At 49.8% G+C, this 14663-nt stretch overlaps 1 long non-coding RNA gene across 1 annotated transcript in view; it reads right to left on the bottom strand.

Annotated features, from left to right (window-relative positions):
• The window catches only part of LOC106723765, a 7889-nt gene extending 4630 nt beyond the window's left edge, over positions 1-3259 (bottom strand). Inside the window, exon 1 of the long non-coding RNA XR_001359481.1 lies at positions 3209-3259. This is a non-coding gene — a long non-coding RNA (uncharacterized LOC106723765). The remainder of the gene's footprint in view (positions 1-3208) is intronic.
• Positions 3260-14663: the final 11404 nt, after the last annotated feature.

Genomic DNA, 14663 nt, shown 5'->3' with positions numbered 1-14663 from the left:
GTGTTTTCTTAAAGTGAGTTGTTCAGTGCATATGTGCAAAGGGGCCAAATAGCATCCAAAGGCATCAAACCAATTACTGGAAGGTGTAGGGCCCGGTCTGTGCTAGGGAAATAGTATCAGAGGCAAAACAAATCGCATGGAAGTGAATCACTTCCCTTTGGCAACTGAAATGACCTTAGACAACTCCCCCCACAATTTTGTCTGACATTTCTTTCAAATGCCAATGAGCACCTCACTTTGTCGAGTTAGGTACGTCCAGGACGCTGGTATTACGCTACTTCGGAGCCAGGAGGCCACATGTCTAGGATGTTCCAGGACACTCTCCTTTCATGTAATTTTCATCTTTTTAATAAAGGCAATTTGTTGAATATATAACTAAATATGAAGTCATTTCATATAATTGTAAGACTTCATGTAATTAGATTCACAAGTAAGAAAACATTCTCTTTACCATTCAATTCAATTCAACCAACGTTTACTGATTGCTCTGTGATACGCCAGTCCCTAAGTTAGGTCAAGGGGGTCTAGAAGTAAATATAACATAATCCCTGTCCCCAAGGATCTTACAAAGTAAAAAATAAATTGCAATTGGCGATTTACATATAACAATCAAAACATGTTCCAACCACAAGGGAGCATATAACTTTATTTAGTCTGGAGGCGGGACATGGAGGGGAGGCTTCCCAGAAGAGGTGACTCCTCGGCTGGGTTTTGAAGAATGAATAGGAGCTCACTAGTTGCATGAGGGGAAAGGCCCTGACATTCCAAGCAGAGGAATAGCCTGATTGTGTCCTGATTTCTTATTTAGAAAATTAGGATCATCCTATAGAGATAACAGAACCCAGAGCCTAATTATATTTATTGTCTTTCAGAAGTGCCTCTGCATAGAAACCCACACCTGAAACCTACATGTTCATGTTGACCAATGTCACCCCAATCAATTCAATAAATAAATATTTAAAAAAAAGAAATGTCTCTGAAATTTTAATTTTGGCTTAAAATGTTCTCTAGCTAGCGCTGGTTGGGGAGAAATTTATTACTGGGTTACAGTTTTGTTTGTTTAAAAACTATGTGAAAACTACTTCTTAGATTTTTTTATTTGTTGGCTATGAACAAGGAAGATCACTACTGTCTTATTCTCAAGAGAAAAATATAGATTCTGAACAATTATTCAAAGGAGAAGACCTCTCTCCAGGCACCTCCAGTTGTTCGTGTGCCATGGGGACACTGGCTGGTGAGGGCCACTCCACTCTGTGTGGGTCGGTCCAAACCCAAACCTGACCTATCTGGCTTCTTCCTGCACAAACTCCTAAGGAAAAAAATGGATAAAGTAAAGTTTGACCTTGAAGAGAGTAGCTAATAAAGGAACATGAAAAGATGCTTGAATAATGATGGAAAGACATAGAATAGCCAGGAAAAGAAAAATAAAATTTAACGAAGAATAGGATAGTGATGTTCTTAAAGATTTTGTATGAAAGGCCTGGTTCACACAGATGCGTTCATTACTGACCCCAGACCGTCAGGGTGGGAGCCCTGAGGGCCTGTTACAGAGGGTGATGCTCTGCCCTAACTCCTGGGCCTTGACGATGCAGCTGCTGCTCAGCCGCAAACTGACCCCCCAGACACGGGAAAGTTCAAAGTCCCAAAGAGGACGAGAAGTTTAGGAGTTGTTCTCGCTCTGGATCTCTGTATTCCTCTTGAGTGGCCAAACTTTTGGCTTTATTTAGTGAAAGGAAGTCGGACATTATTCAGCCATAAAAAAGAATTAAATCATGCCATTTGGGACAACATGGATGGACCCTGAGGACATTGTACTAAGTGAGATAAGCCAGACAGAGAAAGACAAATACTGTATGATCTCACTTATATGTGGAATCTAAAAACAAAACAAAACAAAAGTAACAACAAAAGCCCCTCAAACTCATAGATACAGAGAACAGACTGGTGGTTGCCAAAGGTGGGGGGAGGGGCAGGCAAATAGTGAAGGGGTCAGAAGATACAAACTTCCAGTTATAAACTCAGTAAGTTATGGGGATGTCATGTACAGCATGGTGACTATAGTTAATACTGAATCACATATTTGAAAGTTGCTAAGAGAGTAGATTTTAAACGTTTTCATCACAAGAAAAATGACTTTTTTTGTAACTATGTGTGCTGACATATATGAACTAGACTTATTGTGGGGATCACTTCACCATGTGTACAAATATTGAACCATTATGTTGTACACCTGAAACGAACATAAAGTTATATGTCAATTATACCTCAACTTACAAAGAGAAAGGAAATGACAGGCAATGCCCTTTAATAATTTTCAAGTTGTTATACAAACACCTTAGGCAGAGCTGAGCTAATCGGCAAATTTAAAAAAAAAAATTTGCACCAAGAATTTCAGATGTTTATATTAGTTAAGTAAAATGATCCTATTTAAAATGTTCCTTCTTATTCTGTACAAATTAGTTTTGGAAATGCCTCCTGTTTTTGAGGTTGGAATAAAAATTTATAGCAACTTTAAAAAAGAAGAAGAAAAAGACACGTCCGGTGCCAGTGAAGTCTGCATTCCTTTGAGGGAAGAAAACCAAACCAGTGAATACACAGCGCGGCCGATGCGATCACTGCTGTGAGGAAGCACAGACCCTGTTTCTAGAGCGACCGAGGGAGAGGTCAAGGCCCCTGGCTCGGAGGTGACATTAGGCGACAGAGAAAGCGAGAGCTGAAGACAGTCCTGGTCGGGCCAGTGCTGGGCCCGAGGCAGCGTCTGTCACCCTGGCACCGGCCCAGAGAGTCAGGTCACTGCTGCCCCTGCTTTTCCTTTGGCTCTTGGCTCCTCCTGGTTCTTCCTTCTCTTCCTTCCCCTGGTTCTCCAGCCTCCCCCACGTCTTCTCCGTTCCCTCCCTGGTCTTCTCCCTCTTCACAGCACCCTAATCTAACACGACCCTGTCCACCAAATGCTAAATGTTTTTGAAGGTGGGAGAAGGGAGAGAGAGGAAGCCTGTCTCAGGGAGGGACACTCGGTCCACGTACAGCCTCCGCGGGGGCAGCTCTCCCTGCTAAGGAAGCCCACCCCTCACCCTGGCCACCGGCGGAGCACCTCCCCGCTTCAAGGAGCCCGTGCTCCCACCCCCATGGCCAGCTCCGCCCGAGCTGGAGAGGAGGGGGCTGCAGAAGATACCTGTCTGGTCCACCAGCAGCCAGACTGGAAACTCACCAGAATCTCCCAGGAGAGGTTTCCTGCTTCCGGAGTTCACACCAGACTGCGCAGCCTCTTCTGTGATAGGGAAATAGAAGCTGTGTATCCGGTACACGGTTTCAGAATATGTTTTACATTTTATACAACAAAGTGAAAAACCTCCCATTCTTATAGGCAAAGATACCACGATCTCAATGTCAAGTGAGGGGTATCTTCAAAGCTCTCAGGAGGGAACTGCCTGGTGGGTGGCGCCTGCCTCAGATGGAGCTGCGGCGGCTGGAGAAACAGCCTCCCTCGAACGGGTTTCCTCTCCCAGTGCTCGCTCTCCTAAGCTCCCCTCCCGCCCTGACTCCACTCTGCAAAAGCCACAGAGTCGTGCCCCTGCCACTAAGAATGCCCCCACCTCCTCGCCCACAGGTTCTTTATGTCTCTGCCACCTTGTAGGGTGACAACTCGTGGCCACATGGGGTGCCCTGCTGGCCGGCAGCTCTGGCCTCATCTCCCTCTGTGGGGTCTAGCCCACCTCGCAGGCAGCAATGCTGATTAGATTGGAGTGGCTGAGTGAGCGAGAGCAGGGGGTTAACACTGAGGAGGACCTGCAGTCCTGCCCAGCGTGCCCTCTGACCTTCTCATGTCACTGCAAGGACTGTGCTTGAGGTGCTTCTTGGCCTGAAAGCTATGCTTGGTGCTGGGGTTCACCCATCTCCTGGCCTCCCCTTTCAGCATTTATAGAGCACTTGATGCATTTCAAACAGCAAAACCCAACACTGAGTTAACATCTGTGGCAAGTTGCTAACTCCTAGCATGTGGGGATGCTTCTGCCAGCCTTGGCGTGGTGGCCAGGAAGTGCCAGATTATTTATATGTCAGAGAAAAAAAAGGAAGGAAGGAAGGAAGGAAGGAAGGAAGGAAGGAAGGAAGGAAGGAAGGAAGGAAGGAAGGAGGGAGGGAGGGAAGGAAGGAGACTATTTAAAAAGGAAACAAGCAGCTGGAAAATGATTTCATTCGTTTACGCACTCATTTGCATATTAATTGAACAGCAGAGCTTACTGAATGAATGTGTGCACAATTGATTGAGGCCCAGGGTCACAGGCTCTGGTGTATGTGCCGTAGGCCTCCCAGTACTTATGGTCCTGCACCCTTTGGGAACCTGTGGGACATGCAGGCCCGGGTCACATAGCTGGAATACCTAACAGCCGTCCCCCTGTTGCCATGGAGACCCCAGGGAGAAGAGGAGGGCGGTCCTCTCCAGTATCACCCAGCAGCTTCCAAAGTTCTTTCATCTTCGCCTGAGCTGTGGCCCTTCCTCCAGCTGCCAATGCCACTGCCCGGCCACCCGGCCGCTGGGGCTTCCATGAGGCCGAGGGTGTGTGCCACGGAGCAGGGGAAACTGGCCCTGCCTGAGGCTGGCCGAGGAGCAGAGCTGCCACGGAGAAAATTATGAGGTGAATTAAACTTTCATTTGGTTTTTATTTGGTTTCAGCAACCAATACAAGGGACAGCAATTTTCCAAGTCTGGTCACTGGTTGGAGGGTAGCTTGAGAACATCTGTTTTATTAACAGCTGCTGCAATAAAAGCCAATCCTATACTTGAGGAGGGGCGGCCTTCCAGGGCCCTCTGGGCTAGAGACCTTATCTGCTCCCCTTCCCACAGCGGCCTGAAGATAGGGATTCTCATTAAGCAGCCCTCCCCACTGCTGCCCACTCAGCCACTTCCACAGGAAGGAAAGCCAGAGTGGGGGAGGGAGAGGGACAGAAAGAGGAAGAGAGGGAGAGAGAGGGAGGAAGAGGGAAAAAGAGAGAGAATGAGAGGAAGAGAGAGAGGGAGGGAGAGGGGAAGGGAGGGAGAGAGAGAGGAAGAGAGAGAGAAGAGAGACTAAAGTTTAGGTACTAGAAGTGATGCACTTGGATTCTTGAGGCTCAATGGATAAACAAAATACTGAATATCCATGTAATGGAATATTACTCAGCCGGTAAAAGAAATAAAATACTGGTACTTGTTTCATTGCAGATGAACCTTGAGTGCATGTTAAGTGAAAGAACTCAGTCACAAATGACAATGTACTGTGCGATTCCATTTACATGAAATATCCAAGATATGCGGATTCATGGGGACAGAGTAGAGTGGTGATTGCCAGGGTCTGGGGGGGAGGGCAATGGAGAGTAACTCTAGTGGGTGTGGGGTTTCTTTGGGGGCAATGAGGGCGTTCTGGGACTAGATAGTGGTGATCATTGTACAACCCTGTGACTATACTAAACATCACCGAATTGCACACTTTCAATATGTGGCTCTTGTTTATCACTACGCCGAGCCCAGATTGGTTGTTATTGCCGTGTCTGGGCGGTATTTTGGTTCCGGTATGGAAAGGCCCCAGCAGAAACCTGGCACAGCAGTGCGTCCATTTCCACGTCCCACCTGTGCGCTGGGTGTTCGCATGGACTGAGTGTGGCTTCCTCCCGGCACCTGGGTTCCAGGTCGCTGGGACCTCACCTCGGACCGTCCCCTCTCCCATCCGACTCCAGCCTCCCCCTGCAGGAGGCTCGGGGCCCACACTCAAAGGACACATGTTCACACGTCACTACACACCCCTCCCCTCTAAGAAAGAGGTGCAGGTCCAGGTAGCAATGAAAGGGACACTTGTGGAAGGTTCACTTCTCGTGTGTGTCTGTGTGTCTGTGTATGTCTCTGTGTGTCTCTCTATGTCTGTGTGTGTCTGACTGTGTGTGTGTCCATGTGTCTACATGTCTGTGTGTTTGTGTGCCTGTCTCTGCATGTGCCTGTGTCTGTGTGTGCCTGTGTCGTGTATCTGTGTATGTATCTGTGTGTCTGTGTGTGTCTACATGTCTCTGTGTTTGTGTGCCTGTGTCTGCATGTGCCTGTGTGTGTGTGTCTGAATGTGTGTGTCTATATGTGTCCATGTGTCTGTCTGTGCGTGTCTGTGTGTCTGTCTGTGTGTCTGCATAGAACAGGCCCCTGTGTTCTTTTTCATCACCTCTGGCCGTGGAGACACCAGGAGTAACAGGAGAGGAGGAGGCCTGGCCTGAGGCAGGAGGGCATTTTGGGGGGAGAGGGTGGCTGGCATTTCAGAACACCGCCAGCCCTGACCCGTCATAAACGAAGCTCAGAGAGTGAGGACCCTCGGTGCGGTCAGTGCATCCCCATCCCCCAGAGGACCTCAGGAATCAAACCAGAGGCCCGGGAAGAACGGTTACAGCCCGGTCCCCAGGACACACTCTGCAGAGGGAATAAAAGAGCCTTCAAGGAAGGGCAGCCTCAGACATTGAAATTAATTTTAAAACCCAGTGATGGGAGTGGAGGGAGCAAACCCTTTAGCACAGCGCGCACAGCGCCGGGGAAGGTGGAGGACAGCAGAGGCCTCTCCTGACTTGATCTGAAAGAGAGATGGGGCGGAGAGAAAGATATGCGGGTAAAGGAGAGATTTCACTCGGAGGTACCTGCAGAATGAACGCCACCTGCCGGCCGCAGGACACACAGGGCCGCCAGGGGTGCCGAGCGGAACCGCACTGGGGAGGGGAGGTTCCAGGGCTCCGAGGCAGCGCACAGAACGGGCAGTTCCCTAGGTGTCCGCAGCGGAGCCTGGAGGGGCGACTGCGGCTCGGGAAACCAGCCCGGGGTGACCAGCAGCCTAGGAGTTCGTGGGTCAAGAACAAAATGTATGTTTCCAGGTGCGCACAGGATCATAGTCCACGCGAGGGAGGGCGTGGGAGGGAGTCCTGGGCACCGGAAATGGAACCTGGGCAGCTCCGGGTTCAGGGAAAGGGAGCAGTGGGGCCGTTCACCTGGCCCACCCCCTCGGGGTCCTGGCATCTTGGATGCAACCGTTAGTCGGGTCTGGTGGGATCTGGTATCTTTCTACACCAACCAATGAGTTTTGCTCACCTGTGACTTTATGCGACAGCCGGACGATTCACTGGCAGGAGCGACTGTGCCCACAGGACTGGGCTCCGAGCCACGGTCCATATCCATGGCCGTGAGCACCAGACCGCACGAAGGAAGATGCTCTTATCCCAACAGTGGTGTGAACTGCGCCCCCTTTTTATGAATGAACATGTGACATGTCCTTCCGTGTGGTTCTGATGGGAGGCACGGTGGTTAGAAGCTAGGAAATTCCTTAGCAAGAGGAATGAGGGAAACTGAGACAAAATAACTAAACAAGGCCGAGCAATTAGCAGCCTGCTAATGAATCACAAGGTCTCTTCCCCGACCAAGGACACTTAGGAGCAAAGGTTTACACCTCTACCCCCACCTGGAGAGTGCGCAGCTTAAATCACCCTGGGCAGGGAGCTAAGACAGCAGGTTAGTGCCATCAGTGCCAGCCAAACCCCAGAACGAATAAAGTCAGGGAACTAAATGACAAAAACAAAACAAAACAAAAATCAACCAGAGCCAACAAATCCAAGATAGAGGAAAAGCGATAACGCAGACCAGACAACGGTCCCAAACTCCTCTCTACACTCATTTTGATGCATCGGCATCTTAAAGGGCCTGGAAAGCTGTTGAACATTCTGTTGAGACCCATCCCCGACCTCCCCTAAAACTCCCGCCTTTAGAGACAGATAAGAACCCACAAGACAAAGGACCCAGTGGGCGCTCTCCGTTAAGCACACCTGCACCCCCTTTCCTCAGGCGAGTCCTTTTGCTTTCTTTCTCCTGAGCTCTAAGGGTCCCCATGACACCTGCAACCAGGGGGCAGCAGGCAGTGGCAGCTCGTCCCAGGCTCATCCCCCTGGGTTCTGCTGCCTCTGTGACTGCCTTCCCCGCGGCCAGGCAGCCCGGCGTGGCTCACTCCTGCGGCTGTGATCTTGCCTCTTCTGTCTTAAGCCCTTCCTTTGTTGCACTGTCCCAGCTTTAGTAAATGTCCTCTCCATTCACCTGGACTCGTGTCGTGAAAGCTGTCCCCCACCAAGTCAAGAACCCACACAGTCCAGACCGTGCCGGGCCACCTGCCTCGGTCCTGGTCCCTTTCTGGTGACAATGGTCAGCCTCACTTTCCTCTTCCTCCAGTTGTCAGGACGGTCAGGGGGCCCAGGGCCCACCTCCCGCTGCTGCTGCTGGCCCTGCCTTCACAGGCGGTGGTTCCACGCGGCTTCCCGAGCGTGTTGACAGCCGGGTTCTGCCCAGCAGTGAGCTCGCCCCGTGTAGCCGGCCCAGAGGAGCCCTCCCTGAATCCGAGGCCTGTCGTGGCAGCTCTGTGGACACACGGGGCAGCACTGCAGGGCAACACTGTGGGTCCTGGGTCCCCTGGGACTCACAGGAGAAGAGAGAGACTCCCCCACACGCCCTCGGGTGCAGAAGGTGCCAAGGCCAGCAGCCAAGCCCGGTGGGGAGCTCATTTGTCACCAACCAGGAGCATTCGAGGTGAGGGTGGGGTCCGAGGAAGAGCTGGGTGTGTGACCACCTGTCCCTGGCAGCTGGCGGAGGCGTCTGTCGTCACAGGGGGGTACCTGCGCAGGTCAGAGTTGAGAGTGGGACCACTGTTGATGGCCGCCCATGCCTGTCCTGTCATTTCCGACGCCCTCCTGCCTAGCACGTCACTTCTTGCATGAAGCAAACCAACTTTTCAAAAGCCAAAATACCAGTTTGCTAAAAAGAAATGGTATATGGTCTCAATTACCAATTTGCCTAATGACCAACTTGCCAAACAATTGAGTGGCCAAAGCCTTGTTTCTATTGACTATGTATGGAGCAGACATTTATTAAGTAGAAAAGAAATAGTGAAATACAGTTGTTTTTGACAAAATACAAGAAAGTAGACAATCTACTATCTAATCTAAAACAAAAATAAATAAACAAACATAAAACACTGGGAATGTGAAAGAGAATCTAGCCATAAATACTGAAGAAATGTTTAAGATTTATAAAAGTATGCTTTATGCCCTGGGCAGTTGCTCAGTGGTTAAACCATCCCTTGCACAGAAAGGTCTTGGGTTCAATTCCCAGTCAAGGGCACGTACCTGGGTTGCAGGTTCACTCCCCACCCCCAGTTGGGACTCATGCAGGAGGCAACCAATCTCTCTCTCTCTCCTCCCTTCCTCCCTTCCGCTCTCTCTAAAAGCAATGGAAAAAATATCTTCAGGTGAGGATTAACAAAACAAAAAAAGAGAGAGAGAGAAAAGAAAGAAAGAAAAAAAGAGTATGCTTTACTATTAAAAACAAATAGTAAAATACAGGTATTTTTTTTAAATCCTCACCTAAAGACATGTTTTATTGATTCTTAAGAGATAGAGATAGAGAAAGAGAGAGAGAGGGAGAGAGAGAGAGAAACAGAGAGAGAGAGAGAGAGAGAGAGAGATCAAACCCACAACCTTTTGGTGCCCTGGACGACCCTCCAACCAACAGGTAGCTTTTCTTTTCCTTTTCTGCATGTTCCAAATTTGCTTCAGTGAAGTTTTCTTTTCTATTTTTTCCTCTTTTGGTAATAGAGGGAAAGGAAATTGACAAGAGTATATGTTATTGAAAAAAGTATAAAGCTTTATAGCACCCAAGTTCACATTTCTTTATCTACTTCTTAAATATTCTCTAATCTATTCTCTGACTGGTTGATGCGTGTTGTGTCTTTTGCCTTCTCCAACCTAGAAATTGTACATCTTCCAGGAAACCCTCTGACATCGAGGGGATTCCTAGTCTCCATGTTTATTTCAGAGCAATTAGCCCCACTGTGCGCAGCGGCTCTGCTCCCAGTGATGGCAGCCGTCACCCACAGCCGCAGCCGCGGCCCCTGAAATCCCTCTTAGGGGCACTGTGCCAGGGCACCTGCTCTGCAGAGCAGCGTATGCACTGGGCTCCACGCCCCTCTGTCCCCTCAAAGTCCCGGGAACACTGAGGACCAGCATCTTAACCAAGGGAGCGGGCGGCAGGGCATCGCTAACGAAGGCCACGCTCACTCAGCACAAACATTCTCGTACAATAGGTGCTACTTCCTCACATCGCTTACCCACAGCAAGCTTCATGCCAAACCAGAAAACCCTCCCAGAAAACCCCAGGTGCTCTCAGAGCGAATAGCTCTCTCGGGAGGAAAAAGAAACCAACAGAACCAGGCCCAGCCATGATCAGGACATCCAAGGAAGGAGACACCAACCTCATAGCCCATTCGATTTAACATGTGTGCCCAGGATCTAGCCTGTGATCTCTGTGGCTAGAGGGTCGGCCCCTACACCGAAGGGTGGAGGGCTCCATTCCCAGTCAAGGGCACATACCCTGGCCGCAGTGAGGCGCATTTGGGAGGCAACCAACTGATGTGCCTCTCTCACATTGATGTTTCTCTCTCTCCCTCTCCCTCCTTCCCTGCCACTCTCTCTTAAAAACATCAATGGACCCCTAGCCGGCATGGCTCAGTGGATAGAGCGTCAGCCTGTGGATTGAAGGATCGCAGGTTCGATTCCGGTCAAGAGCACATGCCTGAGTTGTGGGCTTGATCCCCAGTAGGGGGCATGCAGGAGGCAGCCGATCAATGATTCTCTCTCATCATTGATGTTTCTATGTCTCTCTCCCTCTCCCTTCCTCTCTGAAATCAATAAAAATATATTTTAAAAAATCAATGGAAAAATATCCTTAGGTGAGGATTAACAAAAATAAATAAATAAATAAATAAATAAGGAAAATAAAATTGTGTGCCAAGACTTTAGTGATGATATTGGGCTTTGATTTGGGGTCTGGGATGGTAGATAAAACAAATTAGAAGTATCAGAAAAGTCTGTGGACTTCAAAATCCCATGCCATGCCCACCTGAGCGTTTGCAATTGGCAGGCCAAGTAGGGTGTGGGAGAGGGTGCTGGCTCCAGATTTAGGCAGAAATGGGTTTTAAGTCCAGTCCTGCCAGTCTAGATGTGTGACCTTGAACAGTCTAGATGCGTGAGTTCTCTGAACTCCTTTCTTGTCTGTGAAAGGGTGTAGAAGTGCCTATCTCATAGATGCTGTGAGCATGAAATAAAAGAATGGATAACAAATATCGGGCGTAGTGCCTGTGACATTCCACCAACAATGGTACCGAGCACGATTGGAGACATCAGGGACAGTGCACGATGCCACACAGAGAGGCAACGCAGACTGTGCTAAACAAGCACAAATGAGTGGGTGCTTTAAAGAGGCACCCAGGTCCTTGTTGGAGAAAATAACAGCACTTTTAGGTGATCATGGGGTGAGACCACTGGGGGACCATGGGCTGTGGTTCCATCGAATCAAACCGACACTCATGTTTATGGGAATCTTGAGTTCATATCTCCCACATTGATGCCCACATATGCAAGTATGGCGGAAAGAAATCACCATCCCAGCAAACGCTTTGGGGGGGGGGTAGAGTCTTATTTAGAAATTTTAAAGATATTCTTGAGAAAAACCAGAATTTCACTTAAAAAGGTAATTCTAAGAATTACCCCAAAGAAACAGATAATTTTTTAGAAAGTTCCTCATAGCCAGAGGGTGAGTATGGAAGTGAAAAATGTGGAAAATCATGTTGCTGACCCATAACACTAAAAACAACAACAAGCCTACAATGTTGTAATAGGCACTTTTTAATTATTGATTATTTTTTTAGTTAAAAAACTGAAATGCCTTCATGTCTTGCTTTGGATCTAGAACTGAAATCAACCAGGTGACCCAGTGGAGAAACTGTGGGATTGAGGGTCTAAGATAGAAGGTGGATTTCTTGCCCTGTGGTTCCTAGTTGGTTGACTCTGAGCAATGTACGTGACTCCCAGTCCTGTTTTTCCATCTGTAAAATGGTGATTAAAATGCCTTCGTTTGGTTGTTGCTCAACCACTGAGGTTATGCAGTCATGAAAGCAAAGATGTGCCGGTCTTAGCCCACAGACAGGCGTGGGAGAGCCCCGCAGGCCGGGTGGAGCCGGGCTCTGGAGGAGGCGAGATGTGGAGGGATGCGGCACAGCCGGGGAACAGCCACGCAGCCCAGCCTCTGGGGAAGTCAAGGCAGGCATTCCTGCAAATGGACTTAACGCTTCAGACCTGAAGAAACCTCATTTCATTTAACAACAAAAAGATGAGTGTATAATGTCTGATGGCATTTGATTCTGAAACAGTCTTGACAGTTGCCGGACTTTATCATAATGAAATAAACACAGCACAACCGCACCCCCAAGGACACCACGAGTTACAAAATGACGTTCATGAGCCAAGGAGAAGGGGAGCTGAACGCTCTCCGTGGAATTAGTCGTCCGAGCACTTGCCTTTCATCGTGAGCACTGCTGGCTCTGGCCGGCAGAGCGGAGACAAGCGGCACCCGGGGCCCTGATGGCCAACCATCCACCAGCGCGGCATCCACCCCGACAGGACTCAGTCCGAAGCTGGACCTCATGGACCCGGGTTCAGAGTGCCCCGCGCGTATCACATTGTGGAGTGCTGAAAGTATTCTATGATGGTAAGTGCCACTCGGTGTACAATCATAGCACAATCGATATTTTTGCCTCCAGTAAATGCTGTCACCTAAAATTCCGCAATTTTCATGATCAGATAAAAAGCCTTGGTCAGCCTGGCTGAACCGCTGATACACAGATTTTTTCAGATTTTTTTTTTTTTGTCGTGGAGGGCCAGTGTGTCGAAAGGGAGCTGTGTTCTGTCTGTGACTCACGGCAGCTCAGAGATGTAATTCTTGAGGCTTAAAATAATGGACAAGAACAAGGGTCAGGAGGCCTTGACTTGGTGTGCAAATGGCCTCAGCGCCTCGCTTATTCCTCCGACACAAGCTCCAGCTCCTGGGCCCTTTGATGTTCGTCATCTAAACTTACTTTCTCAGTGTCTGTCTCATTTCAAAGGGACGTGGGCTAATCCATGCCACTGAGTTATCTCGAATTCACAGACCTTTTAACTGGAGCCGCTGCCTTAACTCAAAGGAACGCGTGCAAGGCTGGGATTTCAAGCCGGAGTCGCTTCTGGCTCTGAAGTGCCCTTCTTTGTCCCAGAACTCCCTGGACTGTGCCCAGACTCTCCAGAGGGGACCGCGCTGTGTCATCTGTGCTTGTATTCCAGCCCCGAACAATTCCTGCCCCCAGCAGGTGCGCCACAGGTGCTTGTGGGGTGGAAGAAGGGCCGAGTGGATGAAACCAACGAGGGAGATCTTTCATGGCGGGTCCCGATTGTCCTCGATTATAAATATAGCATAAAACAGGTCTACTGAAAAGGCCGGTGTTAGGTCTGTCAGTCTGAATGTTGGCTGTATCTGACGTCCTCATTCATCCGGACCCCATGGCTGTCAAACAGGCACCCATTTTCCTCCTGTTTGAGAGACTGAGGATGAGAGACTTGCCTAATCTCCCTCTCTCTCTCTCTCCCTCTCTCTCTCTCTCTCTCTCTCTCTCTCACACACACACACACACACACACATGCCCTCCAGCTCTAAGCCATCTCCCCAGCAGCCTTTGTAATCAATCAGGAGCCACGCAGCTCCGCAGCCTCACAGCTTTAAGAAGAGAAGCTGCCCGAAAGGCACACAGATACTGTCACTCCCCGGGAGGAAGGCCCGTCTCCGGGATCAGGAAGAGGGAGCGCAGAATCTGTAACCTCTTTGACCTCACCACGGTCCCGGGGGCCGGGGCTCCTCATGTTCCCCACACCCTCGCCCGGGACGGGTTGTCAGTGAGCAGCGGACTTGGGGGACGGGGACAGCCGCTCGGGCTCGGCTTTGTTCAGGGACCGCATCTTCGGGATGGCCAGTCTGGCGGAAGCCCCACAGCACATTCCAGATTTTTCTGCAATTACAGTTTTAATCCCTCCCTGGGCATTGATCCTTCTTAAAGGCAAGACAGTGTGGCAAAACCAGTGGCGTTTAGATCAGACACGGTTACATGGTTAGAGTCAGCCCAGGGACTGAACCGGGGTCGACTCCTGGACAAGGGCACGTACCTAGGTTGCAGGTTCATCCCTGGCCCCAGTCAGGGCACATGTGTGAGGCAACCAATCTATGTGTCTCTCTCATATCGATGTGCCCCCCCCACTCTCTCTACCTGCCTCCCTCCCTCCCTTCCACTCTCTCTAAAAAAATAATAGTAAATGGAAAAATCCTCAGGTGAGGATTAACAACAAACATAAAAGACCCGACATGCCTAGGTTCAGGTGCCTATTTCCCTCCTTCCACGGTGGGTCTGGGCACAGCGTCTCAGGCTGAGTGTCCGTCTGCAGAACGGAGACATGAACACTGGCTTCCTGGGTTGTGTCCATCAGCAGGGCTACATGGAGCATGGCAGAGAGGTGGCCAGCGCCTTTCCAGATGGAATTCCAGGAATAAGAACGAGCGAACATGGGGGTCCTCTCACTATGCCCTTTCTGGGGCCCCCAGGGCCAGGCCAGGGAAGCCACTGCCTTGTCTTCCTGTTTGAGAACCACTGTCACTAAAGCCACATGCTCAGGAGGGCATGAGCCAGGCCTGCTGTCTGCCCTCTGCCGTAGGTAGTAGTTCTGTGTTCCTCTGAGGAGTGCCTGGCCCTGCAACCAGCTCTTAGCTG

The sequence above is a fragment of the Myotis brandtii genome, unplaced genomic scaffold (genome assembly GCF_000412655.1).
Source record: "Myotis brandtii unplaced genomic scaffold, ASM41265v1 scaffold64, whole genome shotgun sequence".
NCBI lineage: Eukaryota > Metazoa > Chordata > Mammalia > Chiroptera > Vespertilionidae > Myotis > Myotis brandtii.
This window is presented reverse-complemented; position numbering and strand designations above follow the sequence as displayed.